Source organism: Cavia porcellus, unplaced genomic scaffold (assembly GCF_034190915.1).
Source record: "Cavia porcellus strain 051 isolate PalLab524CR breed Dunkin Hartley unplaced genomic scaffold, mCavPor4.1 scaffold_10, whole genome shotgun sequence".
Lineage (NCBI taxonomy): Eukaryota > Metazoa > Chordata > Mammalia > Rodentia > Caviidae > Cavia > Cavia porcellus.
The window spans coordinates 80,908,975-80,934,389 of record NW_026947493.1 but is presented as its reverse complement, the minus strand read 5'-3'; the positions used below and the strand labels follow the sequence as shown (position 1 = coordinate 80,934,389).

At 44.8% G+C, this 25,415-nt stretch overlaps 1 long non-coding RNA gene across 1 annotated transcript; it reads left to right on the top strand.

Moving 5' to 3' along the window:
* The first annotated feature begins 17,697 nt into the window (after nucleotides 1-17,697).
* On the top strand, nucleotides 17,698-20,166 carry LOC134477793 (uncharacterized). Its single transcript, XR_010049986.1, has 3 exons — nucleotides 17,698-17,793; nucleotides 18,797-18,886; nucleotides 19,602-20,166. It is a non-coding gene; the product is annotated as an uncharacterized LOC134477793 (long non-coding RNA).
* Nucleotides 20,167-25,415: the final 5,249 nt, after the last annotated feature.

The following is a 25,415-nucleotide window of genomic DNA, read 5'->3' as shown; positions in this document are numbered from 1 at the left end:
GAACAGGCAGTGGTTTCCAGGGAGGCAAGGTGGTATTCATGATGGCTATCACTCAGTAGGGCAGTAGGAGAGGGACCCTAGTGATAACAAAATAATTTTATATTTTAATGCCCTGGTGAGCATATGAAACTGCACAGTATTTAAAATGGCACTGACCTCCACACACACAGGATACCTGGTTTGACTCTTGGTTGTGGCATTATATTATAAAAGGTTTTTCCCACTCTGTGTGTTGTCTCTTCACTCTGTTGGTGGTTTCTTTTGTTGTGCAACCTTTAGAAGAAACTGATTGATGTGTATATGAGATTTCTCCTGTTTCTGGAACATCCTATGAATCTACAATTATTTCGAAATAAAAACTAAACAAAATGAACCAGTGGCTGAATCCTAGTTCCTGTAGAGGAAGCCATAGCAGGCACACACATGAGACTGGCAGCCACAATCGTGGTTTAGAACCTGAGCTCAGAGCTGGGAAGCTGTCATTTCCATCCTGTTCTTCTCACCATGGAACCTGGCCATCACCAAATGGGGTAAGGGGAACGACACAAAGGCACAAACATGAGGGTCCAGGCATGACTGGGTAGGTGCAGAGAAAACAAACTACAGCTTCTTTACATTGGACTCTCCCTCAGCTGTAGAAACATCATTTTGCTGTAGAAACATCAATGTCTGTAGTAGGATCAGCTGCACAATGCGCTGTGAAAGTTTGAGCACCTAGGAGTTAAGAGGTAATATTTTTTCCAGAAGAGTATTTTAGAAACATCTACTGCTGAGATCTGTTTGTCCTAAGAAATGGTGTGGTCAGTGAGGCACTTGGCACTGCCACTAGTAAAGAGCTCAGAGTTGGGTTTCTTGGAGAACAAAGGGGAATCAGCTTCCTTAAAGGCCCTCAAAGTGGCCATTAGGATGTGTCTACCTCAAGGTCCCAAAAGGTACAAAAATTCAACTTACGTGAAACTTTGACAGTGGCAGAGAGAGCCGGTGTTAACAAGTGTCTCTGTCCTCTTCTCCTGGTCGCTGTACTCAGTGACATTCCAAGAACCTTTTTTTTAGGTGGAGTCATGTGCCACAGTGTGGGATGGAGGGAGACACACCGTTTGCTGGACTGGGCCATAGGATGGCTTCCAGGCCTGCTCTCCACCGGCCTGCGATGTGGAGAAACAAGCTGTGATGCTAGGCCATGGGGATTTAGGGATATTTGTGACATCTCCCTGGCTAATTAGCCATTAGTCTGAGGCAAGTCTGAAGTAGCGTGTTTCCAAAATGTCTGAGGACACGCCTCATTGCTTTGACACCCTAGGATGCCCTCAGATGGTACCCTCAGACAAGAAATTGTTTAACCAAAGTGAGTGAAAGGCAGCAGTTCACACTTTATCACTGTCAAGTCACCCCGGTTTCATTTGTATGTATGTGTGTGATACCGAATTATTAGTCTGACTCAAAGGGACGCTATTCCTGTGATCTAGCTCCAGTCCAGTCAGTCATAATCTATAATGTGGGGGAGGTCATTTTTTTTCTCAAAATGTCATCTTATTACTTCGTACTCTTATTTTACGAAGAATACAAGATTGTATTGAATTTGTGATTTATGGGCATGCAAGCAAGTTTCTGTGTTGCAGAAGGGTCAGTGTGAAGTCCGAGGGAAATATGGGGTGCTAATGGAACCTGTGGGGAGCTCACGGCAGCAATATCAACCTAGATGCCCATTAGGAAAATTACGCCCACCTTCTTTTAGAAGATCAAGGGCAGCCACCTAATCTCCAGGTTTCTGATCTTTCATCATCCAAGAAGCAGCCACGTGCTATAACAGCACTGCCTACTGTCGGTCCTGACCTACAGAGGCCTGATACCATGAGTTTCCCATTTCTTTTGCACTTTTTTTTTTTTTATCGGTACCAGGGATCGAACTCACGACTGCCTGCTTGCAAGGGAGGCCCTTTTGCCGCTGAGCTAAATCCCCAGCCCCTGCACTTTTTTTTTTAAACCACTACTTCTGTTCCCATATCAAGCATCTTAAGATAACAAATGGCTCTCTGGTCACCCCAGCAAAGCACTGTCAGGTGCTGGTCTGCTGGCCACGTAGGGTCAGTCATTCGATTTTGGTCAGGTACTATTGTGAGCTCATCTTTATAGCACACAAGGTCTGGATTCCTTGTGAGAAGCTGCACGCGACGCGTCTTGATTCCACTCTTTATCTCATTCCTTCCCGTCCGATCTCCTCATCCCCTTCTTTGTTATTGTTTTTGTGCATGTTTGTGATTCAGAATGCATACAGGCCTCGTGTGGAGGTGATGCAGATATGTAACACTTCTTTTTTTTTTTTTTTGTCTTTTTATCGGTACCGGGGATCGAACTCACAACTGCCCGCTTGCAAGGCAGGCGCTTATGCCGCCGAGCTAAATCCCCAGTCCCTACGTAACACTTCTTAATTTCTTTTCTCATCCCCTTTCCCTCCCTCTTTCCCTTTCAATCCCCTTTACCTCCGAGACAGATCTGTCTCTTCCTATGATTTTTTCCTATGCTCTTTGTTTATACTTTGGGTTTCTCTTATGAGGAAAACCATGTGATGTTTAAGCTTGTATGACTGAGTTATGTCACTTAAGCTTACAGTCTCAAGGTGCATCCATTTTCCTACAGGTGACTCCAGTTTTTTTATTTTATTTTATTTTATTTTTTTAATTTAAGGTAGAGTAGTACTGCATTCTGTGTAAATAACATTTTCTTTATCCATTTAACCCATTCACTTCTGTGAGCTTTGAGATCCTTTTCTCTCTGCTCTGCTGCTGAAAGTGTGACTTCTCTTCTTGTTTAATTAATATGTATTTTACTCACGCCATGCAGAGGTATCCTGAAGTATTTCTGAAGCAGAGCTCAGGGTGGTCCAGGGTGTTACCTCCTGTGTCCTGGAAGGTGTCCTGTGCCAACAGATCATCCTTCATCTATCTTGACCTTACCTCTGTGTGACAACATCCTCAGGATCCTTCCCCAGACCTACCCTCAGTGTCAGGGTCTTGTTTCTCTTTGTTGGTATTTTAATTTTTCATGAGAAGCTTTAAGTTCCCTTGGAAGTTTCCACCTCTTACAGGTTCTGGTCTTGATTCTCAGCACATGTGGCTCTTTGGTTATAGGAGATGAAGGTCTTCATAAGTACCACCCTGGGGCTTTCTGACGCTCACATCTTATTTTAAACTGTTGCTTATCTTCCTAACTCGCCATTTTCATCCCTTCATTGATCACCTGAACCAATTGCACAGGTCCTAGAATTACTACTCTTTCAAAATTTCCCCAATTACCAGAGCTAGTACCCAGAAGCCAGGGCATTCCCTCATATCCACACCTCGACCCAATACATTCAAGTTGAAAAGTGTAAGTATATAGTTACATGGGCAAGGGACCCTCAGTAATCCATCTGCTTCAAGGATGGGCCTCTCATTCTCACCCCAAGCTGAGGACGAGATCCCTGTGTGATGCATTTATTAAGGAAGTGCTCTCAGTGAAACCAACAAAAAAGTATAGATGCAGGACCTGGTGGAGTGAAGTCCAGAGCAGGATTTGGCTAAAATCCAGTTTAATCCTGCTCAGACGGGAAGCCCTGGAGCCTGGTGGGCGCATCACAGAATTGCTGCACCCTGAGACGAGGGACCAGACTTGTGTTCCCAACTCATTCTGTCGTTGGCTGATGGCCAGTCCCAGGGAGACATTATGGAATCTGCCAGACCTCTACCGATGAGGCACCTCTTGTCCACTGAGGGCAGTTTTTCAGAGAACGGCACAGCCATATCCTCCTAGAAGCTGACACTCATAAAAGATAGAGGATTGGTGACCATTCTTATAAAGGGATGCTAGGGGCTGGGGATTTAGCTCAGTGGCATAAGCTCCTGCCTTGCAAGCAGGCAGTCGTGAGTTCGATCCCTGGTACCGATTAAAAAAAAAAAATGGATGCTAACCGTTCTAGCAGAGAGGTCCCTGCAAGGTTACTGATAGAAGCTTCTGTAAGTACAGGAGCCTTCCACCTCCAAGAAGGGTGAATATTGTTATCATAGCCCTAGCTTTGTTAACTACTTAATTGATGCTTTAATTCATGCATGCATGACTTCACTGAATAGGTCGGTAGTATATCTTTACTCCGTAGTGGACACTACCTTTCCCGACATTGGGTAGATATCAATGAAACAAGATGTGACCCCTGACCTTAAGGGTGTACATCCCAGGGACAGAAATAATCATAACATCATCACAGTGGAGCTGTGCTCTGTATACTTTCAGTTGCCAGTTAAGTGAGGAACATTCATAAAGAACAAGATTTAACAGTGTAAATGAGAAGAGCTCCTGCGCTTCGGACCAACTCAGTGAATATTCTAGACTGGCCAGGACCCTGGAGGCGGGAGTCATACGGATTGTTCTACCAGAATGTAACCTACTCAGAATCCAGTGGCTGTATTTGGTACAAATCCATCGAAGTGAATTTCTTTTCACTTCTATTTCTAAATTTGGTTCATTTAAACAGTTATTTTAAAAAATAAGATGGCAGACTGTAAGTGGAGAGGGCAGCTATGACTGGAAGCTTCTGAGCAGCACCAATGCATGTTTTGGCCATCTCTAATTTAAGGTGCATCTAGATGTACATACTATAGTGTAGCTATTTTTTGTGCAGGTGCATGTAAACTGGAGAATACTATCTCATGATCTGCATTTTTAAAGTGTAGCCTCTTTACAGCAACTTGAGCCTTGAAGTGGGCAGATTTGAAGCAGGGAAAATGTTAGTTTCTCTAAGAGACAGCACACAAATAAGCTTTCTCAGGTTTACTCAAGCCCAGACTGATTTGCTGATTCTGGTACCTTGGCCTCTGGTTTCTGCAGAAGGGAGAGAACTCAGTCTTTATATTGATTGGCGAAAGGCGAGCTGGAGTCAGCTGATATATAGCAACAGCAATATTGAGTTGTTGAGTTGTGTTTGTGGCTTGCCTAGAGATGAAAGCTTTTTATTGGATTATTGTGAGGACGGGTAATGTAAGCAAGTAGTCATCAGCATTATTGATGACTTTGCATTTGGAATCAGTAACTAGGGTACAAGGCTAGTGAGTTTGCAAGCTTTAGCCATGAAGTATAAATGAGAATTAATTGGTGGAATGATCGTTAATAGATCCTCGTAATGCATTCTTTCCTTGTTTATCAGAGAAAATTTCAGCCTTTGAAAAGAAATTTGTGAAGATCCATATTCTGTTTGAAGCAATTTTAAAAAAATCCATCGGGGTCAGGGAAACGATGGAGTTACATGACATCTACTGACGGCCGAGAATATCACAATTCAGGCTGTGCTGCGAGGATCCTCCCACCTGTAAGTATTCGGAACAAGTATCTGTATGTGGGAATACTGTGACTCTGCACTAGTGAGCTAAAAACCTGGGGCCTGAAGTTCCCCAGTCAGCTCTTATTCTCGTTAGGGGCTGGATGGGAAGCGGCTGCAACCAGAAGCCAGAGTTCGATTTCATTTCTTTCAGGTTGAAGGATGATGCCAGCCTCTTGCCTCCAGCCCTGCCAGTGAGCAGCCTAGAGGAGAGATGTGGGCTGTGCTGTAACCAGGAGCAAAATGCATCACTGCCTTTCCGCCAGAGGTGTGCTGCTTGCGCTCGCAAGGTGGGAATCTGGCACAACTCAGATAAAGGTCTGAGTTCACTGTTTTTAGGCCGAAAATGAAATTCTCAAGACAGTGAAAATGATTAAGATCCTTGCTCTATTGGCCGTCTATTGCCACCGTATATATGACACCCCATTCTCAGTGTCATATATTAATACACATTCAGTTTTGCTCATGTTTCTCTGGGCTGGTGAGGTGGTGTTCTGACCCGGTGTGTGGCCAGCTGGTGGGACATCTGGGGACTGGACAGCTGCATGGTCCTGGCTCAGATGCCTTGGCTTTGCTCCATATTCCCTCATCCTCCAGCCAATTCCTCCAGGATTGGTCATGTGCTTAGAATCTAAGACAGCAAAGGGAAGGACTTACAGTGTGTGAGGCGTTGAAGGTTGAGCTGGGAGCCTCTCCTTCTCTTGTGTTCCCCTGACTGAAGAAAGTCATGAAGACAACCCAGGTTCCAGGTTGTTGGAAAAGCGTCAGAACCACATAGGGACTCATGAAAGAGTAGAGGATTATGGGTATTTTTGCAATCAGTTCACAATATTTGGTTGTGGATAAAAGTTTCAGGTCAAAGGATAATTTATTGGGAAATGGTTCATGATGAGCCAGTCAAAATCAGTCTCCTAGAAAAGGAATCAGACCATTCTGCACTGACTTTGTAGGACAGCCCTCCTCCAACACAGGCAGATTTGTCTTTGGTGTCTGTGTGCCCACCTTTGATCCATCCCTTTATTTATTTTCCATTTTTTAAACCTTTTTTTTTAGCTGTCTTTAAGAAAGTAGCTTTATAAGTTATTCCCTGCTAGTGTATAAATGATGAATAAAGGCAAAAAGCATTGAGTCTCCCAGTGCCCGTAGTAGTGTGAAATAAAATGAATGGGGTGCCAGGTGTTGTGGTTTGGACAGTGGACACTAAGCTGGGGCTGGCGGTTCCTCTCCTGGAATTGCTTCTGAGCAATCGCGGGATTAGGCTGCCGGAGAGCTGGGTTCAAACGGAGCTAAGCTGCTCAGCAGAAGCATAGGTTTCAGCCATTTATTTGATCTCTCGAGTTGCTGTATCATCCTGGATAAGACTGAAATAATGGTACACACTTCAAGGCACAGTGTTGAATTCAACCGGGTAATGAGATGGCAGAATTCCCTTCCTCCATCACCCCATCGCAGATGAGCCCGTGTCTTTGGCTCCGTGTTGAAGATGGATTCTACTGTTCCAGCTGAGAATCACTGCCAGGGTGAGAGAGAACATCCAACATATGTTGTGTATTTCCAACTGGCACACATTTCTACTGGTCATCAAAGGTGTCGGTACGTCTATGGAACGGTCCCCGCTCACAGGGAATTTATAATAGGAATAAAATTAAGTCCTCATACCTCTAACCAAAGGGTTTAAAGCCATCCATACTCACTGGGTTTTTCAAGACCTTCTTGAAGGATCTGATTGTTTACAGAACAAAATGGATCACATGAGAAATGGCTGTGTTATTTCCTCGGGTCATAGGTGGGGAAGGCCGTGGCAGTAGGACAGGAGATTGCTTGGATAAAGTGGGGGGGACAAGATAAAGCTCCCACCAAGTGTCTTGGTATACAGGAGACCTTCAGAATGCCAGCTCTCAGTCTTCTTACAGTAACTTGGGACTACCAACTTCTAGCGCAGTACAACTAATTAAATGTCAGAAACTAGCAACTCATCCAAAAAACTAAGTAGTCAACACCTCCAGAGTACAAGCTTTCATTTTTCTCCTGAGTACCATGAATGTCTACTTTGCATATACCTCTTTTTAAAAAATTAATTCAATTGTAATGGAGAAATTTCCTTTGTGGTGGAACTACTCTGTATCTTGAATATGATGGTGGTTATATAAATCTGTATGTGTGGTAAAATATCACAGAATACACACACATGGGCCTGTAAAAGTTGGCAGTTTCACTGAATTCTATTAATGATGCTGACCTCAGTGTTCTTAAGCTTTGTTACTGTAACATGTATGAGAGATGTTCCTTTTGGGGGACCCTAGAAATTGGGTACACTCTACCTTACAGCATTATTTTCTAAGTTTATAATTGCTTCAAAATGAGAAGATAAAAAAGATGTATTATGTGTGTGCCTCTACAGCAGCTGCGGTACCTCTTCAGTTCTTCACCTTCTTGTTTGCTTATTTTTCTCTCTTAAGAAAGACAGAAGGAACCCAGGCCTGCTTAGGATTATGTCTGCAGAACTAGTGGGCTGCTGAACCTCTGGTTTCCAAACGATTTCACAAACACTCGAATGAATGTGTGGACAAATCTGCTTTTGAGCACTCTCCAGCCAGGCTTTATTTATGAAGGAAAGGTACTGACCTTAGCTAAGGCCACTTCCCTAAGCTTGCATCCTTGGTTAGGTGCTCTTCTTCCTGTAACTGAAGTCAGGCTTTGCTACCCTCTGCTGTCCACGAAATGACAGTAGGAGGCGAGGTCCCTTACACAGCGTCCCTTACACACTGTGCAGTAAAGCAGGGTGGGTGCCTACGCTGCCACTCTCCGCTGGGTGTTTATCTGAGACTGAAGAAAAGCAAAAGACTTCTGCTTCCCCAAGGCAGCCTCTGTGAATTAAATATTCAATTAATTGTCAGCCTCTGGCCTGACCCAGGAGGACACTGCCGAGGGAATGCTTGTCCTGAGGCTCCATCAAGGGCCACTGCCAGAGCTGGTCTTTGTGATAATGCGTCCCTCTTTACTTTCCATCCACAAAACACTTTGTGGCTGTTAACTAGTTACTCATCTCTGGTCAAAGTCGATAGCCATCCAGGGTTCTGCCTTTAATGTTTAACTGTGTTCAGAAACGAGCAAGGAGACCCTCAAATTGGCTGGGCAAGCACATGGCATCATCGAATGCCGGACAGCACTTTCATTTTCCTCTAAGCAGGGGTGCAGGGCTTCTGAAGGCAAAGCCCTGATAGGACAGGAGAGGCTACAGGAAGCCAGTAGAGCGATCCTTGTGATCATCCTGCTTCCCGCTGAAAAGGGTGGCTTAGAGCCTTTGCTTTGCTCCTGAAGGGTACAATTATCTGAAGCTCACAGGTCTTAGGGCACATGATCTTTGCCTCCTGTGCCCAGTACTCCCAGGCCTTTGCCCTGCACCTCTTTGCTCCTGAGCCTTTGCCCTGGGCCCCATTGCTCCTGAGCTTTGATAATTAACTGCTTATTATCTTCCTTCTCCTCCATAGCAGCAACATAAATTTCCATGGCACTCATATCAAGAAACCTTTGGTGACCACAATGAATCATTGAACTATGGAGTTGGTCCAGTGAATTAATGAAGGAACCAAGAGATTTACAATGACCTCACCCTTTGAATTAATGAATGGACCAAAGAATCAATGTCAGAGATTAGGGAGGCTGGGAGGAGGTGTTGGTGAGCTCACGCCCTCTCTGTCCCTGCGGAGAACTCCCAGTGCGTCCAGAGAGTCTTCCTCAATGCAAACAACCCTCCACACAATAGCTGGTTTTGCTACTGCAGATCATTAGAGATGAGATGAACCTGAATCTTTAAGGGAGAATAAAGAAAAGGACATGCAGACACCGTGATAAGCCAGCTCTCTGTGCTCACAGAGCTGCTGGCCTATTTTTCAAATAATTCAAAATTTGCAAGTAATTTTAAATAGCTCAGCAGTAGTCTCACTTATAATTGTGATCCAGTAAAATAGATAATCTTAGATATAGGAATATGCTTTTCAAATATATATATGTACATATGTACATATATATATATAGTTTTTATACACATTTAGCAATTGTCCATATTATGGGGTATAGTATACATCACGCAATATATACTGGAATATCTATAACCTCATAAATTTGTCATTTCTTGGCATTGTGAATATGCAAAACACTTTTACTATATTGAAATATTCAATTAATTGTGAGCCATGGCTATCCAACTGTGTTGGAGAATGTTAGACAAAATTGTACGAATACAGCTTTTAATATGTGAGTTTTGATAGTCTGAGGCATATAGGTTTTACTTTTCCTCGGATTGGAACTGCCAGAGAAGCAGTGGCTCACGGAGCACTGGAGCTGGATGTACTATTTCTCCCAGAGCCCTGCATCCTTTTCCAGCCTCACTCTGCGTGTTGGAGACCCTCCTGAGTTCTCCACAGGGTCACCTGTGTCAGGGGAGCTTTGTCTCCGTTTAAGCTCTCGGCATTCTGTCTTCCTTCCTGTGTCTCAAAAACTCAGGTTTTCTCCCATGCAGATATTTTTTAGAAAACAGGCAAGAGTGAGTTCCTTCTGATGTTTATATCAGTTTTTATTCCTAAATGTCTTATATCAACCATAAAAATATCAATAGAAACATGGAAGTACTATGAACACATATGGATATCTTAATCTGCTTTGGGTACTCTAACCAAGCACCATAGATGGGGTTTAAGTAATAGACATTCCTTTTGTCACTGTTCTGGAAAGTTCAAGGTCAAGGTGCCCTCATGGTTAGGTTCTGTCGAGGGCCCTCTTTCTGATTTTCAGATGGTTGCCTTCTTGCTATGTCCTTAAAGTTCTCAAGCTGTGTGTGTATGTACAGAGAGAGAGAGAGAGACAGAGAGAGAGAGAGATCACTGCTTCTCCTTTATGTAAGACCACCAATCTTATTAGGTTAGGGCCTTATGCTTGCCACCTCATTTAACCTTAAGTATCCTCTCCAAGCCCTTTCTTCAAATGTCATGACAGGGGCTGGGATTTTAATCCACAAATTTGAGGAACATGTACGAAGTTCAGTTCACAGCGATGGATGAGCATTCAAGAGCTCAAGATGAATCCTCACTGTGTCATTGATGTGACTGTGCTCCATTATGAATTTCCAGAGGATTCGCAGACATTACTGTATTTGGTTAGCTGTGGGTATTTACCCATTTCAGATTTCAAATGCTAAGAGTTAAAAGAGATAAAGTGACTTCCCAAGGTCCCACGGCCAAAAACTGGCAAAGCCGGGCAGTTGAATTTCCCTGTTCCTGATCCCAAACTCTTCCCACTGAGCTATGATTCTTCATCTTATTTCCCCACTAAACTATTTTCCTCAGGATATGAAGTAATACTTTAGTCACACGTTTAAGATGCTCCATGTCTGGTTGCAAAGATGTGGGATTTTCAGGAATAAATAGGACAATCATCGATGGTTGGGAGAACCGTGTTCTGTCTTTATGAGAAACTGACAAATCTAAGGTCTCCGTTGTGTGTTAGAGAAGGAAAGCACGAGACGGTCCTTCTATGACAGGAGTGATCTTCTTCTTAGCTGTGCTGCTAGATGTTCCGCCAGTTAGAAGATTCCTTCCTAGTCCACATCCCAGCAGGCAAGCTCCCTACTTAATCTCCTTCTTGTTAATAAAAGCCCTGTAGAATGTTCCCAGAATTCTGTAGCTTCTTTTCGTTATGATTCTTTCCAGCCAAGGCTCCTGACCACACCTCTCCAGCTCAAGGGCTTTGTATAGACGGATCTCACCACTTCTTTCCAACTTCAATTTTCACAGCTTCTCAGCACATCCAGTGAGCATTCTGAGCTGCACACATCTGCCCAGGGCAGAGATTTCCCTGTGAAGAACCCTGGAGGATTTCCTTAGTGTCTAAGCCTCTTCTGTTCCCTGGCATCTTCCCCGCCTCAGTAGCTTTCCCTGCTCCTTCCTCTTCTGTCATTTGCTTTGTCCAGTTCTGGGGAAATGATGAACATTTTGGTTTTGGTGAACATTGGTTGACTTGACTCAAAACATAGAGTCAGAGTGGAATCACAGCAGAATCCTGATGACCAAGTAACACTCCTCTGATACGGTGATGAATCCAGCCATCTCTGTGGGTGGATGTGAGGTTCTATTGACCTAACTCACCAAAAAGTGATTGTCTACCAGGGATACTTTGGCTTTTACTTGGGACAAAACCTCCTATTATTGAGTATTGCTCAGCTTTTAATTAGCTAAATTAAACACTACGACTGTCTATAAACAGGCTGCCGATCCCTCCTTGGTAGGACAAGGGCTTGGTCTAGCTTCCATCACCTCTTGATCTTGAGTCTCTGTTTATTTATCTCCACCTGTGGATGCCTGAGCATCTCACCTCCTTTTGGGTTTTTCCAGGACACAGAGGCAGCCTTCCCAGTGGTCCATCCATGTCACCCACATCCTCGCTCTCCTCTCCTGTCATTGGCCTGCCGTGGGCCCATTTCCTTGACTGCTTGATTGCCATGGCCCCACACTTACTTCTCAACCTTCTCTGAGGCCCTACTGGGCACAAAGGTCATCTCTTCAAGGCCATATGTACTCTAAAAGGAAAGCACAGGTCACTGACTTCACAGCTAAACCCTGTTGTGGTAGCTGGACCCTTCTGGTCCAGGATGATTGCACCTTACTGTACCCTTTTATCTAAATGGGGAAAAGGATTTTTTGAAATGCACTGAACTAGTTTTCTCAAAATAGCTCCCCAAGAAAGTCCTTACCAAATCAGAGTTCATACATTATCTGAAATGCCCAGCACAGCCCGTAACAAGTTTCCCTGGTAAAGGGTGACAGAAAGGAAGTGTCCAGGAAAGCCAGACAAGCAAAGGTGCGACACCGCTGTATCTGCAGCCCTTTCTTATTCATTCTGTGTGGCTTACAAAAACATTTTGGACAAGAAGAGGAGATGTGCGTGTAGTTGCTCCATCCACAGGGGACTATATATGTTTCTGTTGATCTGAAAAAATGCAGCTCAGGGAATGCATGAAGAGTATATTTTGGAGAAGAAGAAAAATGGAGAAACTACTTGAAAGGAAAAATGTCACATCCTCCATTTAATTCTTGGCTCAGGAATTGAACTTCTCGACTTTGGAGAAAATACTCAGTGTTCTGACTTTATATAATTTGAAATAGGAAATGATATACACTGCCTGTATTTAATATTCACAGAAGCCTCATTGAGAGTTAGAAACTTGGTTACTTTCCTCATTGCTGGGACAAAATACCCAGCACCCATAATTTGAAGGAGGAGAGCTTTATTTTGGCTCACGGTTTTAATCCAAGGCAGGAAGACAGGGTGGGAGGGCCTGGGGGGAAGACAGCTGCTCTCAAGGCAGATAGAAAGCAAAAAGCAGAGAAGAGAGAAGCTTGGCAGGTAGCTGAGCCCTTTGAAATCATGCTCCGGTGGCCGGCTTTGCTGACCAGGCCCCACCTCCCGACAGCAAGTCAACTATATTGCCCCCACAATCTGGTCACCTCCCGCAAGTTCCACCTGGGAGTGCAGGAGGCTTTGCAGGACCTTTTAGACCTAAGCCGTCATGGGCACCATCATTTCTTTCAGGTCAGGTGACTGAAATGCAGAGAAGCTCAGTGACGTCATCCCCAGAGGACAAAGGTCATGCATGAGCGGTGCAGAATGATTCACATCCAAGCAGGGCCAGCCAGCCCCCTGGAGTCCTCACATTTGCAGGTGCACTCACAAGTTCTTTCTTCTGCAGGTCTGCATCTGACTTCAGAGACCCCTGTCACCAGCTGTAAGCTCAGATACTCATAGCTGGCCTCAGTAGTCACAGGTTTACGGGTCCTCACCTGTCTACACAGTTTCGCTTGCTTAAAGCTGGGGCCAGGCCTGCTGGGCCATCTCATGTTGTTCGAATCTGGCCTCTTCACGTGGGGGAGGCACGCCCTACCCTGGGCTCCTGTGATGCCTGAGGTCCCAATGCTGGGGTTGCCAAACTCACCTCCCTGCGTATGACACAAGAGGAAGAGGTGACTGTGTCATTGAGATGAGCTCCTTTCTCTTCGGATCTGTGTCTGCCACCTAGGCAGAGCAGCTGCAAGCAGCTATTTTGGATCGATGCAAATGTGAATCACAGGCTGTCAGGCGTTATCTGAATGTGATTGACATATTTACTGTTGACAACGCAAGGTGAACCCTGCATTTGTCTTAACTATGCGGCCATTTGCCTCAGAGTGAGAATGGAATGTGGGATTGAGTTCCAGATGCACATCGGTCTGGGCATTCTTTTTAAAAACCCCTCTTGAGAATTCCCCCAGCCTCTCTTGACTGACAGCTAGCACAGCAGTCTTGTCGCAGAAACATGTATATGTGGCAGCAGGCACATGTGTTGTTTGTACCAGCAGCTCTGGATTTGGAGCACGATGGCTCTCCCTTGCTGTGGGTTGCTTGTTCTTCCACGGTTTTGTCTAAGCTTGGATGCTTCAGTGGCCAGTCAGTCCTCTCAGACCCAGGCCAAACAGAGGACACAGATTAGAAGCACCCTCCAAAGCCTTGCTCACAAAGGCTGGTCTGGAGAGGGCCACATCCAGGCTCCTGGCTAATCTAGAAGTTTCCATACTTGCATTGCTTGTTGTGACACTGGGTTTACAGAGCATTAATAGCACAGAGAAAGAACTCCAAGTTTGAATAAGCCTTGGAACATTCTTGTGCTCACAGCGCCCCACTCTTGGTTTCTTTTAAAGTCTAATAAAAGCCCCGCAGTCAAGACGGTTATGTAACCTCAGCCACCTCGCGCCCAGTCATCAACAGTGGAGCCCTCGGGGCACCTATTCGGGTTCATCAACACCGGTAACGCAGTGCAGGACACATTGCAGGGGTCTGGGGGTTGCATAGGAAAAAGGCTCTTATTTACTGTCATGTGGCTTCTTGGATGTGACCCTGTGACTGGAATTGTGGAGAGAGGAGAGGCAGATGCAGGTTTTTCTAAAGTGTGAGCTCAGGTCCCGTGTGGGAGGATGGCAGAGGCCTTTAAGGGTCCTGCACTTGCAGGTCCTGCGCGAGCTGCCCCGCCCTGCCCCTCCGCCCCAGGGACCTTCCGTACCCTGCTCCGCTCCAGGGCTCCTTCGCTGCACTGTGCTGCTGCGTTCTCTGCCCCTGATGAGTAAATCCTTGAAGAAACCTTGAAAAATATAAATTCCAGCCCTTTGTTTCAAGTGCTTGAGAACTCAAGGAAGCTCAGTAAGTTCTTCCTTTTCACATGTAACTGTATTTTTGTTCACATGTGGGATTCTTGGGTAAAAGGCTCCACATTGTCTGCATAATTTTGATACCTAACCAGAAAACTTTAAGCACTGATGGTGTAAGGAAGTGAAGCTCTGACGTTACTGTTACTATTATTGATTCATTGTATCATCATCTCAGCTCCCCAAAGGGGGAACAAATGTGCTCCCCACACACTAGAAGCCACTGCACCCTGGCCCTCAGAAGGAGGGGGTGTTAAGGCATTGAGCCCTGCAGAATAGCTTGGTGGTGACCAAATGTCATCAGCTGGCTTGGGAATAACCCAGCGCAGCTTGTAGGAGCTGCCAGCAACCCCAGAAAGTGTTGTCCTGGCCATTTCCCGCCTGTGCACTCCGGCTGGGTCTGGACACTGCAGCTGTGCCCAGCCTGCTCCTGTGGTGTGGTCACCTTGCCCATCAAATCCAGGGATGAGGTCGCCGAGGAAGGCAACCCAACAGCCAGCCTTTCAGAAGCCAGTATTGAGGGGAACAGCGCATTTGTAACAGTCACAGAAATCCTACTGGTGAAACAGCACCGGAAAAAGGATTTGAAAAGACTCTGGTATCCTGAGGTCCTACCCAGCTTCAGAGGTTTTTGCCTTCCCCAGACCAAGCGTTAAGTTTGATGCCAACATCAAGGAAAATGGCAAGGACAATGCCGACATTTGGGGAGGCCAAGCCAACTCCCCAGCCAGTCAAGATGCACACTATTTCCCAGCCTAATGCATTCCATTAAGCACACAAAAGCACATCACCTCCTTCAGAAACTTTCCAGTAGCTTCATGCATCAAAGTAAAAGGCAAAGTCCTTATGATGAATTTAAAGGCTCTACATAGGAGCATTTTCTTTCCCACCTCACCCTACTGACACATTTATGAACTCACCTCTGCCGTAACCATGCCAGCCACTCTCCTGCCTCAGGACCTTTGCACTTGCTCTTCCAGATGCCTGGGATGTTTTGACAACTGATATCTACGGCCACATACCAGTATTCTTCTGGTCTTCAGTTGAAAGTCGTCAGCTCAGTGTACTCTTCTTTGCCCAATCTCTCAACTATTACTTTAACTCTGCTTTCCTGATTTGTTTTTCCTTTGCAGGAGTTATCATGATCTATAAGCATAAGTTACCTGGTGTTCTCTCTGTCCCCCTCATTAGAATGTAACCCCTCCTTATGAGTTTGTCTCTTTTTGTCACAACTGTATCACCAAGAGCAATGCCAGGCAAAGAGTAGGTACTTGATAAATATTTGTGTTTGAACAAGTAAAGAACTAATTCTTTCACATCGGCTCTGAGAGGAAGGAATTACTGTTTACTTTATTAATTTATCAAACGAGGTATTTGGTTGTTTGACGTTTGCAGACCAAACAGCCAGTAGATCAGATTCTCCTGCTGTACATGGTGGTTTTCTGACTGGCATAGCCCCCTAATGAGACAGGAGACGCTCTTGTGGGCGACAGTTAACTGCTGCTTTATTTACGCGGGCTCTGGTTTATATATTTGGCCGTGACCAATCACAGGCTGCCACGAGGAAGCAGGGCGGGAATGGGACGCAGGCTCTGGCTACTATATCCAGCTGTGGCCAATCAGGGGTTGCCACAGAGTCGGCACGGGGCAAATACGGAGTGAGCACAAGGTGCACACGGGTTGGCTAATTTAAAGAGGAACGTAGCGCATTGCGGAAGCTGGCGTGGTCCTCAGTCCCGGGTGGGGTATGGTATGTTGAGCGCCTGCGCCCAACAGTTTTCATGGTTATGTGAAATGCCCTTACACATTTAAGGTACTCTATAGATGTCAGTGCTTTTGGAAATACACAGGGAAGGCAGCAGCTTGAGCTTAGAGGGGTGACATAATCTGCTGGGGTTTGAACCTTTGTCTTTAGCCGCCTGTTCTGTCTTCCTGAGAGCTGTGAGAAATCAAAATCTTCCCTGCACGCCTAGTGCAGCTCAACCTCAAGCCATATACCAAGACCGAGCAAGCTGGAGCCAACCCACCTCTCCACACCGAGGGCCCATCCGTGGCTGTCAGGCCTTGCCCGTGATGGTGCCTCTGTGACTTTGCCTGTACTGTCCTCTGCTTGCAATGTGTAAAACCCTTTTAATGTTTCCAGGCTCGCCTCAAATGCCTCATCTCCAGGGAGCCCCCCTTTGTGAGCCTTCCCCCTGGGGCCAGTTGTAATAAGAGTCATTTCTGGTTAAGAATTCTTCAGGCAGAGCTCAGATCTTTACTGGGGACCACGATTCACAAGGGCTAATTCTGCACCCTTCTCTAAGGGATAAATGGAGCTTGGGGTAGGGGGTCGCCCTTCTGAGGCTTCCCATTAGCTCTTGGGGTGGGCCATCCTCTCCCACCCTCTGAGACTAACCTGAGACTACTGAGAAGAAAAAGAACATTCTAGAGCAGGATCCTTCTTGGCATAAGATCATCTCCGCCTTCTTGAGTCACCCCAGGGTCATCCACCGCCTGCAGGACCACTGACCTCTGAGTCTCCTAACAACCTCGAATCTTCTGCTGCGATCACTGTGCACACCCAGTGCACCGTGCACGCCCAGTAAATAGGGTGTATCGGGATCTCCGCCCACCCGGGCACTGACCTCCCAGCCCCTTATCATGCACTACTAGACTTGTCTCTGTTTCTTACTTTGTCCTTAAGTACCCCTCACACAGGGAGCTGGGGATCTTGGCCAGGTCCCCAACAGATCTTCCCAACCCTTTTCATCTCCACAGTGCCATGTCAGGATCCCCCATCCTCACCGAAAACCCCTATCTGAGCAACATGCAGCTGCTTCTTAGTACAATGGAGTGGCGTATTCTGGAGCGAGGACTATTCCATAATGTGGATATCTCACTAACAGTCAAGTTTGATGCGGGAAAGAGAAGGAGCACGCGGTGCGTTTGTTTCATGCAGACCACCAATCCACTCATTCAGCACAATTTATAAAATCAATCAAACCAGGTTTTGGATTGTTTGACATTTGTAGACAAAATAGGAAGTAGATTGAATTTCCTCTGCTTTGTGTGGTGGTTTTTGCTGTTATAGGAAATGCCCTGAGACGTTTATGATACTTTAAGGATACTAATTTTTTTTTTTAGAAATACACAACCATTTGACATTTGGGATACAGTGTGAAAGCAGGGAAACGGAGAAAGGAGGCTGTATTTCAAGGAGACACACGGCTAATGGTACGTCACATGTGAGTAAGGTTGGGTTCTCAGCCAAGCAGAGAGCTTCAGTTCCCGTGTGAAAACACAGGCTACTGCACTGCCACATAGAAGAACCGTACGGGACCACGGTGGCCCATCACTGACTGGATGTCATTATCCGGCTTGCAGTGGTGTGTGGGGTAAGCTTTTGGGGGTTCTCTTTATGATTGCAGCTAGTGAACTCCTTGTGTGGGCTTTGTGACCTCACTGACCAAAGATGAGCCCTTACAGTGCACACAAACGGTGGGGCCATCTTTTTAACTCTATGTTTGTGTAAAATATTGGTGAAGTATTTTAAGTTTTTAGCATTAGAAATGCCTTAAGAATCCAAGTGGAGCTTTTCCCCGCTTCTTGCTCCATACTTTTAACTGGTTGCACTAAGTCATTGGGTTACCAGCCCAGGCGACGTACCTGAGACTAGGAAACAGGTAGAGGGCAGCAGAGGCACCAAGTCCTGTTCCTCAACCCTGGCTTGCTCCGATGTGTTCCCTTGGGGGCTTCTTTCACCTGCCCTTTTGCTTTTGGTCCAGGTGCCCTCGCTTCTCTCTGAAAACAGAGTCTGAGTGGGTAGGCAGTCCTGGGGAGTGGGGGAGTGGAGCGTAACCTCCAGAGAAACCCGGCCGGATCCTTCCTAGACATGATACAAAGTCAGTAAAATCTCTCATGAGCTGAACTATTATTTGTTTTGCCCACCAATACCTCTTATTTTTAAAACCCCATGTTATCTAGTCAAAGAATGCATTTAAAAATATTTTAGCAAAATTTTGCCCTGTGACCAGGAAACCATAAAGGCCAACTATTGCATACTCTGAAATGCTTCTGACTAATGCCTGGAGTCTCGATTTTCAAAAAAATGTAATATTAAGTGTAAATGCATGATAGACCATTTTGTTTTTTGTTTAGCTTTTGACATACTGGGGGTGGAAACTGGTGCCTTCACACTGGCCTAAATTCCCAATCTTCCTTTTTTAATTGGAAACAGGGTCTCATCTTGCTAAGTTGCTAACTTGCCTGGACTGAGTTAAAGTGTTTGATCCTCCTGCCTCAGCCTCCCAGAATGCTGGGATTACTGGTAAGTGCCATAATGTCAAATTCCATGACTATGGTTTTGAAATTGCTTTTCCTCAGCCTAGAGTGACTTTAGCATATGTCCTGGAAGCTACATCAAAACCTGGCTCCCCAGCCTGCTAGCCTTGGGAAAGATTTTATTGAGGATTTTGAAAACACTGCATGAAATCAAGCTAGGGAGGTTTTTGTTTTTTGTTTTGTTTTTCAGAGAATTAGTACTCCACATGACACGTGAATCAGAGGGGAGAAGAGAGGATGTATCATTTCTTAAATTTATTTGCTTTGGAACCCCATCTCCTTTTTAAAATCTTGTTCAAGAGTTTCTATATGGCTAGTTCTCTATGAAACACTTTTTGGAAAGTGTTGGTGAGACATTTAGTCAGTATGGATGATTTCTATTGAGAAACACAAATATTAGACCTGGCCTTTGAATGGAGGTGGTGCTTTCAAGAATAAAACTCGTCACCCGAGATCCCTGGGAGGCAGACTGGAAATGTGAGCCAAGGGAAAGTCAGCAAGGAAGTCTTGACTCCCCTTATCAAGAGCAAGAGAGAAGCCAGACTACCAGGTTCAATGTATGCATTGATTCACTATCCTTGTGGAGTTAATTGTACTAGAACATGAAGTTGGAAAGATTTGAACATAATGAAGGGTAAAAGTTGTACCGCTTTTACAACGTTAGCATGGAATGAAATCTTTTAAATTCTCATCTTTTGCAGATATGAGTGAGAGCTCATCGTCTGTTGAAATCTGACTGGATGGTAGACAAAGGGCTTTCAACTCCATGACTCCCTGGGTGCAGTTGTTGGGGGCAGATGCCATGTGGGCATTTCTTTGTGTCTCTACGTTCAGTGGCCAGAGCAGTGAGACAGAACAAGGAGAATCACAGTGACTTCCACTGTGACCTCTAAATCCAATGGAAGATGGGCTCGGACCTGCACCCCTTCTAAACTACGAAGTTCAGGTCTTTACATCCCAACTACTTACATGGTCCTTTGGAAAATAGGCTCATTTACTGGCTTAATGGCTTAGGGTGCACCCTTTGCAAATCTGGCCCTAAGGGTACAACCAGAAGATGAGCTATGTCTGGCTTGGCCAGGGCAGGAATTGATTCCAGGAGGCACTTGCTTACCTCCTGGTCCTCTGCTGAACACGAATTAAAATGCAAACAAGATGCTGTACTTGTCCTCAGTGATTTGGACTGAGAAGTATTCTTTTAGAACAGAGGAAGAAGCTGAGGCCCATCCAAAAGGAAAAACTCAATAAAATAATAAATAAATAAAAATAAAAGTTTTCAAAAAGCTGGAACTTTGAAATAGATCTGTAGGTCTTCAGCTATGTCAGCATAGCCAGGAGGGAATGAAACTCACGCAGTGTGAAGGCTGCGTGGTCAGGTGACTCTGGTCAGAGGGCTGGGGTCCTTCACCTCTGGTCAGAGGGCAGGGGTCCTTCACCTCTGGTCAGAGGGCAGGGGTCCTTTGCCTCTGGTCAGAGGGCAGGGGTCCTTTGCCTCTGGTCAGAGGGCAGGGGTCCTTTGCCTCTGTGATTGGTCTGGGTTATCCAGAGTGGACGGAGCTCTAGCAGCGAGTCTCCTGTCTTTACGAGTTCTCCAGGACAGATGAGGTCTTGTGACTCCATCTAAAGCAGGGCTCTGGGGAGGCTCATCTTCTCCTCTACACCCCACCCCATCACTCCTGGGCTCACATCCTCTGTACTGCCGCTCCCCTCAGTCTGACCCACAGCGCCTCAGAGGACACAAGTACAAGGACAGCAAAGGCCAGAGGTTTGTGATTTGGAAGTAATAAACCCACTCAAACGGATTTAAAAAGAACCATGACAAGGACACAGATACTGATTTTATTATTAACCTGTAGTTGAAAAATAAAAGATTCAGTTCCCTTCAGGTGTAGCTGTATCCAGGTGCCAGGAGACCTTTAGTAACCCATCACTCTTCTCTCTTTCGTCCCTGGGTTGGTTTCACTCTCAAGCAGGCTGTCTTCCCTTGGAGTAAAATAAGGTAAGTAAACATTGAGCGTTTTGTTCCATTCATTTAGTAACTCTGGGGAAAAGAGGGTACATCTTTCTTATTAAGTCCCAAATTTATTTAAGAAATGGCAGAAGACAAAACAACGAACAAGACAGGTGAGGTTCCTGCAGGCTGGCCACTCACTGGAGTAAGACTGCTGGTGTCTGCGCCTGAATCGATTTCTGGGTTCAGGGGACCAGGGATGCCCAAGCCTAGAGCATCTCCTGCTGCTACTCAGTGCAGGGGGGTACTTTGGAGGAGACCTTGCTATCTCCCCAGCATCTTGCTATCTAAATCACACCTTTCCCTGTCCCCACCGTAAGACTGGAACTGCAGTAGAGCAATCTAACCGTGGCAAATTCTCAGCGGCAAATGACCTTCAATGCATTTGCTCATGTGACCCTTCCAGTAACCCCAGGCTGTCCTAGCTGTGACACCATTCGGAGGACGAACAGACTGAGATACAGAGAGTTGGAAGCTGGTACTTGTTGAGGAAACCTGTAGTTATTAACCCTTCCTCTCTGATTGTTTTCTCAAAGCCAGGGGAGAAGGTGATCCAGAGAGAGGTCAGGGAGTGAGAAGCAACCCCCCAAGGCACATTTCACTTCATGCGATCGTCATGTTTTTGAAACATGCTTGAAAATCTCCCTTGTGCAAACCACTTCCTCTTTTCCTTTCATGGTCTTTAATAAAACACCCAATGAATAACATGTCCTCTTGCACAATATTGGAATTTTCCTGAATGGAAAATGTCCTAAAACTAATCAAACATGGGCTGGAATTAGAGAATCTTTTTCTCTTTCATTTTTTTTTTTTGTTCTGATGGGTACCCGTTCTGAAGGGGTCATCACCTGCAAGCCCCCTAGCATGCTAATTGAGACATGGACACCATATTTTATCACTACCAAGTCAGTAATCTGAGAGAATCATCTACCCTCTAATTTACTAAAAAGGAACAGCTTTGCTTTGCAGTATTCTCACCTTTTTGTGGATCTTGAAATCATTTTTTAAGCTACAAAACACACTGGTTTTCTTTGTGGCCTATTGTAAAGGTCGTTTCTATTCATGTGATGGGTTTGCTGTGATGACCCTAAACTGAAGATTAATAAATCCTGTCCCAACTATGTTTTATGATGGCATTGTCTTCAGGTGGCCAATTACTGAGCCTCTCTACCAGTTAACACTGGAAAAGTGAGGACCGGAGTACTGTTAAAACCCCTTGGTTTTGACCTGCTCATTGAAATAACACTTACAGCAACTGATTTGTGCTGGGACATTAATATAACACAATGACAGCATATGCAATAAGCCAATCATGAAAGATAAATTTTCACTCAAAAGAGTCATCATTTTGTAATAGGCACCTTAGAATACATTGGTCCCTTCCAAGACTTTTAAGAAAGAGACAGAAGTTTTTTCCAGGGAGAACTTACCATTATCAGTTGGTTAGAAAAATAGAAGCCATGTACTCTTTTCCTTTATTAGAACTGGTGTCTCACAGCGCTGAGGAAGCAGAAGACAAAATACCCTTGACTTTCAACTCATCAATTTCAGGGGCTGTTTTCCGGGTAGTTAGAGTTCAAGATTTGTTATATTTGCTGGCCATTTGGAGCTTCTTTCTGAGTAGAATAGATTTTCAAATCACAAACCACAAGGCAAGCATCAAACTGAATGTGAAAATCAATGACCCTTCATAGTAACAAGTATGAAGATGGCACGCCGTGATGCATAGGCCGTGGTAGGGAAGGGCAGGCGTCTCAGGGATCAGACAGGGGGCAGTCTTATTTACCTGCTTCTCTGCCTTCTGCTCCCCCTCCAACCCACCAGTGAGATGTGTCGGAGAGTTTTAGTCTAGTTAATTTGTGACTAATCCATAAGCAGCTTTAAGTCATTGTGCTCTTTCCGATTTAGCAGGGACTTTGGCTTTCAGCAGCCTCCTTTACCTTCATGGAAATTTTTCCTGCTGTCCTTGCTATGGAGAGCGTGTCTTACAACCTCATGCTTCCACAGCTCCTGGGACCCCAGAGCTCTGCTGAGCACGGCTGTATAACATCTTCTTCCCCAGAAGCCAGAGCTGCACAATAGGAAAATTCAAATAGCTTCTAGTATTATATATAGTGGCTGCTGTGTCTGTGAACACTTTCTCTTGCCAGGGACCACAATACCATTTTCAAACCCCATCCCCTCAGATGTTCTGGAGGTGACCGTGAAATTGACGTCATGCCCCCCATTTGACAGATAAAGATGCAGAGTTTCAGAGGAAGTAACTTGCCCAAATGATCCCAGACTACCCTGCATTCTCAACCACAACACAAAAATTCAATTAGAAGATGAGAGTTTATCCAGAGACCAATGTCCTTCTTTGAAGAAAATTGGAGAATATCTTTAGATGTTATTTTGTTTTTAATCTATTAATTTAAATTTTTGCATAGTTTTAGATTTATGTGAGTTTGCAAAGGTAGTGTACATAACCTAAACCTAATTTTCCTTATTTTAAATTAGTATGATACACTTGTAAAATTTTATAGCCCAGTATCTCTACAACTTTAGTCACTGTATTTCCTTAATTTATTGATTTAGTTATTTTTTTCCTATCTCTGTCCCAAGATTGCATGTGTCACTGCAATATCATGTGTCACTGAGACATGGTATCTCCCTGGGTCTCTCTAGCCAGTGAGCTTCTCAGCCCTTTTTCAGTTTTGGTGTCCTTGACAGTGTTGAGGGCTGTTCATAGGTTTAATGAAATGTCTGTCGGTAGGAGCCTGTCTGATAGTTTTCTCTGGGACCTAATTTGACAATTAAACCTAATTAAACAAATGCATGCTGGCTTCTGGAGGAGAAGTTTTGGAATAACCTTTGCATTGCCAGCATCTAAGCATGGAATGGGGACCCCGATCTAACTCCTGGGTCAGTATTAAATGAGCCACATGGGAAACGTGTACCTATAGGGTGCCTATGTTCTTTTGAGTGAACAAATAGGAAGATGCATCTCATAAACTCTTCACTCTCTGTGCAGATATTTATAAGAAAGTTAAACATTTTCAGGATAATGTGGTAGGTAAAGCCATGGCTTCAGTTAATGATAAAATTGTCATTGTACATAGCATGTTTATGGCCAACAAAAACAGATGTCCGTATAACAATTTGGAACTACCCAGTGCATAAAGCAATTTGTAGATAATCTCCTAAGCAGATACAGTATCAAAATGCAGTCATTGTCAATTAGACAGACATCCAGGCTGTATGTCTAATTGACCAGTTAATTTCCAGGCTGTCTCAGGAGCTGCTAAACACGTTCAAAATGGAGCCCTTGGTACCACACCTCTGAACGACCTACTGTCAAACAAAAGAACAGAGCTCTCTGCCTGCACCAGGAACACCGGGTTCACTGTGGTGCTCTCTATGCAAAATCAGGTGCCTCATCAAGCTGTCGCTGACTTGGTCTGCATACTTAATGTGACGGTGTAATAATGCGTTATCTCTATTCAGGGGCCCGGTGATTGGAACTATTATAAAGAAAGGTTTCTTTTGCCAAAATGCAATATTAGCAACATGAGCATGAGGCTTACAACTCAGTCATGTCAGAGAAAAAAAATAATCTTTATTGGTGGAAGCTCTTTATGATGGATGTTGTATAAAATACACCTGCATTTTTGGTGGGTGACTTTAGTTTCTTTCTCATGGGATTCTGTCTCATGGTGCTGTCTACAACAAAACTGCACTCGTCTTCACTACTGGCCCATGCCCATCTTCTACATTTTTGGCAATTATAACTAAAAATAAAAATTTCAGTTTTATTTTACAAGAAGAGAGAATATTAACTAGAACAAATAGACGAGATTCATTATACGAGGAGGGTGGTACTTGCAAGCAGTGGTCAGGATTTTCCAAACATCCTACTGGTAGTCGTGGACTCTTGGGTGCTATCCTCAGTCACTGTAGGCCAGGTATGAAGTAATCCTGGCACACAGCCAGAGAACGGCTGGGAGCAGGGAAATCTGATGGTTGGGTACCATGAGGGCTTTATCCCTAACAAGAGCTCTAAATTTTCCCTTGGGACTTGGATTGTGCAGTCCCCCCTCGTCTGGAAGCCTGCCTTACATCTGAAGTTGGAAGCACTCTGTTGTTGATTGCAGCTGTGTCCTTTTTTGGCAGAGGAAGATGAGTACAGAAAGCAAATGTAGTCCCTTTTGCCGAGGATGCATTCCAGGTGAACAGCAATTAGGAAAAATGCCTGGAGGTGAGGTTACAAGCCAAGAAGACAAAACTGATAGTTCAGGCACAGCTAGTAAATGGAGCCTTCCTTCGCCACAGTTACTGAGAGCTAAAACAGCTTCCTTGTTTAATTTGGTACCTTTCGATTATTAGGACCTAGAGCAGACATGCGTTTGTGCATATGCGTGCATGCATGTGTGTGTGTATGTGTGTGTGCATGTGTGTAGCATATCAAGAGTCCTCAACAAGCATTGCTGGGGCCTCCTATGGACATTGGGGGGATGGTAACTGG